Here is an 8,712-nt window from a genome sequence, read left to right as displayed (position 1 = left end):
GGTGACAACTACAATAAGGAAAGCACATAGATATAAAAGAGGGAGATCATCCAAGGCAGAAACGGGGGAAGAACCTTTTTGTGGTAAGACATTAACACCTAAGGTATTGAAAAAAAAATGTGTTCGCAGTGCAACATGCCATATTCATGGTTTCATTTGAAACCATCAGAAATCATGAAATGTCATAAAAAATGTAGAGGTAAGGGTAAAAATCTTCTAGACTAATTATGAAGTGAAATGAAATTACAAATACAGGAGGTTCATCCACCATATAGGCTTAATCAGATGTCACCTTCGCTGGCAGTGCCTCTCAGTTCTCTGTCCTCACAGGGGCTGTTCCCTCTACTGTTCATCAATCACTTTGAACAGTCCCAACAGGGCACTCCAAGGTAACCATCGTGTTCCAAAAACCAGAGCTTTCAGCTGTCCTTTGGACTAAATGTCCACAGCACAACTGCCATTTCCAGAACTTGTTCAGTAATCTCACAAACGGTCAGCCTGCAACACAGGCCTAGAAACGGCCCATTCCAAGACTGGACCCTGTAAGTCTTCTGTAACTGTCCTTGGGGTATACAGCTAGAGTGCTGACACTGAGCCTGTCTACATTAATGAGCAACAGAGGGCATGGGCTATCCAGACAATATAACTTTTCTTTTTCAAAAAACATAACAGGATTTATGGGGTTTTCAAAATAGTAACAGTTGACTTGCTCTTTAAGCCGTCTGAGTCAACCATAGCATCAAACTCGGCATCAAACAGTCCAGTTCACCCAGTTCGTGCGGCTTCAGATTTGCAATCATTCTGAAGTTCTCAAACGTGAAAGCCCCACCCCCAGGGAACGGGAGACGGTGTAAGGCCTGGAGAAGTTCTTGTCAATGTCCATCTGAATGAACATGGCATGGCGCAGGTGGGAAAGTGGATGAAGTGCAGGTTCCCTTTGTGCCCGCACCAGCGTCCGGTTTTTCAGTGCCAGGGTCCTGATTGTGCTGTAAGCAGGATTAGAAGTCAAATACTTCTGGAAGCTCTTCAGGTTCTCCACTTCCTCCTTTTCCTCTTCCTCCTCTGCCCTGATAGGCTTTGGTTCAAAATCAAACAATTCTGCCAATATCCATGACAAACCATGGTGGGCGTAGCCATCTCTCTAGGTCCGGTGTTGCATTTTTAACTTTTGTTAACCTTCTTTTCTCCCTTCTTCACTTCCTCTCTCCCTTCTTCTTTCTTTCCAGAGTGACCCCTGTTGAAATTGTTTATCTTTCTATTTATTTGTTCATCTTTTCTTAGATTGCATTAACCTATTTCTAATATCTTTTAAATGTCCTTATATGGTCATTAAACCTCCCTCTGGAGCATCTAATATTGTTGATTTTTTTCTTCTGATTTTGGGTCACGTGGTCTCCTTATTTGTCTTTTTTTTAAATTCATGTTTTTAAAAATTTATGTGTACTGTGTATATGTATATGTGCACTGTGTGTAGTTCCTGGAGGAGGGCAGAAGAGGGCTTTGGACCCCCTCTAGCTTGAGTTACAGGCAGTTGTGAGCTGCCTGACATGGGTGGAACCAAACTTGGATCCTTTGGTATAGCAGCAACTGCTCTTAACTGCTGAGTCACCTCTCTGGTTCCTCATCATGTCTTTTAATATTTAATTGATGACCTCTAGACCTGTTTTAAACAGTTATTGAGTTGGAAACTACCAGCCCCACATGCCCTGTCTGTAAATGGAACTTATTATTCAATTCAATAAGTGAACTTAAGTTGTCAAAGACAGGTAAATCTTTACCTTAGTTTTGTCTGTGGTTTCGAATGTCTTTAAGGATATTTTCTGTGTATAGTGAGGGTCTCTTCTGCCATCATGTTGAGGGCTAGGTACCTAAGATGCTAGCTTTGCCTTGTGCCTCACCTTTAGTATTATTTCTGCTACAGCAAAGAATCCTACTGGTTGGGGCTGAAGATGCAGCTCAGTTGGGAGAGCAATTGCTCATCAAGTGGGAGGCCCTGAGTTCCAGCCCAGCACCAGAGAAAACCAGAACCAAACATGCTAGTGAATCTTTCCATGACCCATGATGACTGGACCTGTTCTGGGAAAGGCACCTTGGGCATCACACTTAACAAGCTGAGGCAGCCAGGAGTCAGGAAAAGTTGCTGCTACCGTCTTGTGCCTTTCTTCTTTAAATACTACGTAAAAGGCCAAATATATACATGTTCATCCAATATGGGGTTTATTTGTAACATTATCACTATTATCAACCTCAGGATACCACGGTTAACCCACTCCCATGACCTTCAGCAGAGTTTTTATGGACAAGGGTTTATTTTGTGGGGTGCAGATACCCAGGGGGTATCATGGTTAGAGGCAGCTTAGCTTTTGTAAGATGACGTAGATTGAATCACAAGTGCTTCGTGACCTTTCTGTAGTAGAATCCTGAATCTTATCTTTATCCTATAACCTCCTACTTGTGGGAGGCAGAAGCAACCCCACCATCCTCACAAATAAAGACAAGCTTGGCCTTGTCACTTGTTTTGGTCAAAGATACATGGGCTAAAATGACAAACATGTCAGGTCAAGATCTAGAGGGGCGTCTCATGTTTCTGCTTCATGTTTTGAATTCCTATGACCCTTTTCTCATGCTTTCATGAGAAAATCATGTCCCATGAAATCACTGGTCCAAGGAGAATGAGGAAATTTGTGGAGTACACTTGAACCTAATTGGTAGCCTGGAGTCAAGCCCATCTGATTCTAGCCCAACCCTGCAGAGCCACTGCAACCCACAGCACCATAGGAGAAGAAATGATATTGGTTTTAAAGCTCTGAGAGTTTGAAGTTTACTGATAGGCAGAAAAACCTGTTTCAAACCAGTGGCCAAGATTAAACTTTATTTAAAAGTTTATGCTGATTTGACTTTATGAATTCTGCAATCCTTCAATCGATTGACTGGGTCGTTTGCCTCTCTACTCCTGGTTGAATTGGATGAGTTCTAAGATTCATGTTTGACTAGCTTCACAATTACCATCATTCTAATAGAAATATTTAAAGTGATTCAGTCACGAAGAGCCCTACATTCTATGTATCTAGCCCTAAAACAGTTTAATAATAATAAAACATTTTCATTTGTCTTACACTTTTCTGATGGTTAAAATGGCTTTATAAAATTATTTGTATTTCAGTATAGAAAAGACCTACCTGATTTTTATTGAACAGCCATTAGACCTGTGTGTGTACACGTGTGCATATACATATACATGTGTATATGTGTGCGCCTGCGTGTACATGTATGTGCATGTGTGTGTATGCCTGTGTCCACATGAGTGTTTATTCTTTCTTTAAATCAGTTAACCCGTTTATAAAATAGACTGTCTAAAGGCGAACAAAAACAAGGAAAGAAGTAACAGTATTTTTTCCTCACTGCCTGATCTAGGGGTAATTGTTATTAGCTTTTTGTTTTTTAAACTTTCTTAAAATGTTTTGATTAATTTCTTTTATGGTTTTGGTACTCTACCTGCGTGTGTATCTATGCACCACATGTGTTCTTGGTATCCTCAAGGTCAACTTGGGGCTAAAGTTACAGGTGGTTATGAGCAAACATGTGGGAGCTAAGAATGAAATCCTGGTCCTCTGGAGGAGAGTACCCCGTGCTCTCAACAGCGAAGTCATCTCTCCAGTTTCTTGTTTTTTGCTTTTTATTTTAATATATTTTAATTACTTATAATAATGTTACAAGTACATGCAAAAGAGTCATATTTATTTACCAATTTGGGGGGGTTGCTTGTTTGTTTGTTTGTTTTGAGCCAGGTTTTCCCTATATAGCCTTAGCTGTCCTGGAACTCACTATGTAGATGAGGCAGGTCTCAAAATTAGAGATCTACCCGCCTTTACCTTTTGAATGCTGTAATTGAAGGCATGTGCCCCATCCCACCCCCAACTTTGTTGTTATTGTTGTTTGTCTTTTGCTTTTTCTGTTTTCGAGGGCAGGGTTTCTCTGTGTAGTTCCTGGCTGTCCTGGAACTCACTCTGTAGACCAGACTGGCTATGAACTCAAAGATCAGCCTGCCTCTGGAGATTAAAGGCCTGTGTCACCATCACCTGCCTTCCTCCTTGATGTTTAAAAAAAAAAAAGTGATTCTAGGGCTGAAATATGCAGGGTTCTGTGCATAAATCTTAGAGATTCTTCTAGAACAGCACACAAAGAGCTTCTTAAATCTTAAAAAGGGAAAAAGGACACAATATTCCAATGTAATAGTTCTGAGAATGACAGGAGACTTGCAAGTCAGAATTATATTTATGACAACTCTAAGAAGTTATTTTCTGTTTCTCTCACTTTCACTGGCATGCAATGAAGTTTTCCAGAAGCCATGGTTAACTGCAGCAAAGTAAAATCAGAAGTGGGTACAAGAACTCAGCTGTGTTTTATTAAGTCAGACATCAAAGAGATTTGCAAAGAATCAAAACCTGCTAGGCAGTAGCACTGTATGCCTTCAATCCCAGCACTGGGGAGCCAGGTGGATCTCTGCATTTGAGGCCAATTCCAGAGTGAGTTTAGAATAGCCAGGGATACACTGAGAAACCCCTTTCCCCCCAAAACTGGGGAAAATAGCAACTAAACAAAAACTCGGAGGTTTTTCTCATTTTTTTTCTTTTAGACACATAATTTTTTTTCTTTTTTGTTCCGATTTTTTGAGATAGGATCTTACTATGCATCCCAGGCTTGCTCCAACTCACAAAGTTCTTCCTGCCCCTGCCTCCCAAATGCTGGGCTTAGTATACTTTTTAAAATCAGCATTATTTATAATAATGTTCTAAATATTTATTATTTAAAAATTTAAAAGATTTAACATATATGAGTGTTTTACCTTCATGTCTGTCTGTGCACCGTTTGCATGCCTCATGCCCATGGAAGTCAGAAGGGAGAGTTGGATCTCTTGAAACTAGAGTTATGGTTGGCTATAAGTCAGCATGTGGGTGCTGGGGACCAAACCCATGTCAGACCAAACGTTTATCAAAGCAACAAGTACTTTTAACTGCTAAGCCATCTTTCCAGCACTATTATTTTAAATAAACAAATATTTTCTGATTTATCATTTTCAGAATGATAGATTAACAAATTATATGTAATCCATGTAAACTAAAGCTGTTTGTTGTTACTGTCTTTTTCTTTTTTGTTTTTTCTAAAGACAAGGTTTCACTGTATAACCCTGGCTGTCCTGGAACTTGCTTTGTAGACAAGGTTGGACTTGAACTCACAGTGATATGTCTGCCTCTGTCTCCTGAGTGCTGCAAGTAAAGTTGTGTGCAGCGACCTCAAACGGGAGTTCTTAATATTAAAGACAGTAACACTGTCCTGAAACCAAAGGGATTGAGAACTGCGATTCAATCAGATACTCGTAGCATAACTGAAGTTGTCCTTTACCACCTGACAGTTACCTGTGTAGCAGAAAATATTTAATGTCTATTCTCAGCGGGTGCACCAGCCCAAGAGCTCTGGATTCATGAATGAGACACACGCGTACGCACCCTTCAGATTTTTATATGCCTTAACTAGCTCAATGGTTGGGCACTTCCAAACCTCCCCAGAGCTAGCACACACTACTCTTCAGTATATTTTTTATTTTCAATCATACTGAATGAATAAACTTCTAAGCCCTGTCTACCTCGTGTGTTTGAATTAATCTTCTTTTTTTATATTTTAGCTTGAGGACCATTTTATTGAAGTATGAAGGGAATGCCACAGGAAAGGTAAGATAAAAATCCTGGAAGCTGTTGAGGAGAGAAGCAGAGAGCCCTACCTTTGAAAGAAAACAGGCAGATCCAGCTATAGAAGTCTTCAAGCAGCTGCACAAAGTGGAAGTAGGTTAGTCTTTATGGAGAACAGGGAGCTGGCCCACAGTGTTGGGAAAACATGCTTAGGGCTTCAACTGGCATCCAAAGAAGACAGATTGGGGAAAGTGGCCTCTCACGTCTTTAATCCCAGCATTCGGGAGGTAGAAGCAGTTGGATCTCTGAGTTTCTGGCCAGCCTATTCTACAGGGCAAGTTCCAGGACAGCCTGGGCTACAGAGAAACTCTGTCTCAAAAAACAAAAAACAAAACAAAACAAAACAAAACAAAACAACCCCAAGGATTTTTTTGAGTTAGAACTTGAAAACCAGGCATGCTTTGCAGCATGCTAACCATGGCCACAGTCTGTTTTGCCTTGTTGTAAGTAGAGCTGTGGGTTCAAACACATCATTTCATCCCATCTTTTTTAATACTTTGTGAGGTGAAAATTGTTTTTTTTTCACACACTAGAAAGCAACCTGAGAGAAATCAGTGCTTAGTGAGGAAGTTTTGCTGTAGGAACCAAGTGAAATTATTTTTATCTAACTTTGTGGTTTGATTGTCTTGAGTTAAGAAGTTTCCATGCATATATCTCATCAATTTCATTCACTTACCAAATGGCTTTATTCTTACCTTGGCCTAGGCTATTTCCTCTTGCGAGGTTAGTCCTCACAGAGGGTGAGTGAATCCAGCCTCTCAACAAGATTCTGTACTAGAAAATAGAGCACTAACCAAGGTGTTTTATTGTGACTCATAATAATTTCAACCTTTGAAACAAATGACAGGTCAAATTTTACTTTTAAAAATACATGTATGGGTATCTTGTCTGCATGTATGTATGTATACCATGGCACCTTGGTGCCCTCAAAGGCCAAAAGAAGACAACAGATCCTCCAGAACTGGAGTGATATATGCTTGTATGCTGCCATGTTGGTGTACACTGTCTTCTGGGTGTTGGAAATTGAATTCTGGCTCCTTGGAAGAGTAGCCAGTTCTTTTAACCACCGAGTCATGTCTTCAGCTCCTGAATTTTAGAATTAGGTTAAAAAATAATTCACGTAATTTTTAGAATAAAGTGTCTATGTAACTCCTGTCTAATAATTTCTTCCAAGAGTGAAACATTCTACCTTGCAGGGAAGCTTTTTAAACAGGAAGATAAGCAAGCCAAAACAGCTTCAGGAAGTCCCTGAAATTGACCAGATTCAATAAGTCCTTCCCTGCTAGGGTAACTAAAAGCAACAGATTCTCAGAAGGTGGCCCTAATGCCATATCAGCTGCCTGGAAGAAGCAAACCAGCCCAGCTGCCTGGAAGAGATTTAGAACAACTAAGGCATCTGGAAAGGACACACTCCAGTCTGCAGAGCTGCTGCAGGTGATGCAATCTGCTTCATGTTCCCAGGTTTCGTGAGCTGTTTCCCATCCTGGGGTGGACTTTGGTGATGCAGTTGTCTTAGACTCATTTCTGCTCCTGTAAGTAACCCAATAAATCTCATTGGTTTACTGAGTTGGATTGTGGTGGTATCAGTACTTTGGTCCGTTGTGGGCTCCCTATCTGGGGTGAGTAGATTGTGTGTGTGTGTGTGTGTGTGTGTGTGTGTGTGTGTGTGTGTGTGTGTGTGTGTTGAGTCTTCCTAGGAAAAGTTTTGTTATACAACAGTAACCAAATCATGTTGAAATATATTTATTATATAAAGACAACAAAACAAACCTAAAACCCAGCGTAAGCCACAATAGCCTTTTGAAAAACAACCAACAGCACATAAATACACAAATATATTTTAATATGTCTTTTGTTAACTCACAAAACTTATATTGTCCTGTTGCTACTTTTGATTTTTGCACACAAAGGAGATAACCGAAGAATATTTCAAAAAAATGTAATATAGACTTATTAAAGATGTAACTTGGCAGTAACATACTTGTCTGGCATGTATGCCACCCTGGATTTGATATCCAGCATTGGAGAGACATCGAAGAGAGAGGGAGGAGGAAGGCAAGCGAGACAGAGATGGGGGGCAGGGAGGAAAGAGAATGAGGGTGTGAGAGAGAATATGAATACTTACCAAACTGAGGAATTATTGTTTTAAAATGAAATCTAAAAGTAGTGCTGGGAATTGTGTTAAGTGCCTTTAATCCCAGCAGAGGCATGCAAAACTCAATTTGAGACTAGCCTAGTCTACCCAGAGAGTTCAAGTGAGACACTTTCTCAAAACAAAACAAACCATCCCAAAACTTTCACATTCAAGGGAAACCCCAACTCCTCAAACTCCAAAAGACAGTTTAAATATCTAGAAGTGGGCTCAATCTGGACTATAGGAGGATATCTGGCAGTTATATAAAAGCCAGTGTTCCTCCGGAACTAGTGAAGCCAATTCCCCTCTATCCAAATGAGACCTTTCCCTTACCTCCAGAAGAGATTTGGTTACTGTGGTGCCTATCAGTCTATGAAAGTGCATGCATGCTGGCACTTAGGCTCCCGGTATAAGTACTTGTTAGACATTTCGAAGTCTGTGCTACTAGCATCCCAGCCCTTCCCACCTACTTCCCAGGTACCCTAAACTCCCTCCAGCTCACAGGCTCTCCAAGCTCTATAATCGTGCTATTCTTGCTATGTTTTTTTTTCTCTCACCGCCTGCTCTGCTCTTGTTTCTCTCACCATCTCGGTCTATCAGACTCTATTCTCCCCTCTCTGAGGTACCTGTGGCCATGTATGGTCTGCTTGCTGGTCACATTCCATTTACCTTCTCTGCTCCGGATTCTTCCAGGTGCCATGGCAGGTCTCCCTCAAATCTACAATAAACGCCTTCCCTTCCGCCATATCATGGAGTGGACTTGTCATCAGTGTGTGTGTGTGTGTGTGTGTGGGTGTGTGGGTGTGAACTGTCCCTCCACAGCGCCTCATA

At 40.8% G+C, this 8,712-nt stretch overlaps 1 pseudogene; it reads right to left on the bottom strand.

Moving 5' to 3' along the window:
- Positions 1–419: 419 nt before the first annotated feature.
- Pank1-ps1 (pantothenate kinase 1, pseudogene 1) lies at positions 420–8,581 on the bottom strand (annotated as a pseudogene).
- Between the last annotated feature and the right edge of the window lie 131 nt (positions 8,582–8,712).

Source organism: Rattus norvegicus, chromosome 1, assembly GCF_036323735.1.
Source record: "Rattus norvegicus strain BN/NHsdMcwi chromosome 1, GRCr8, whole genome shotgun sequence".
NCBI classification, from domain to species: Eukaryota; Metazoa; Chordata; class Mammalia; order Rodentia; family Muridae; genus Rattus; species Rattus norvegicus.
This window is presented reverse-complemented; position numbering and strand designations above follow the sequence as displayed.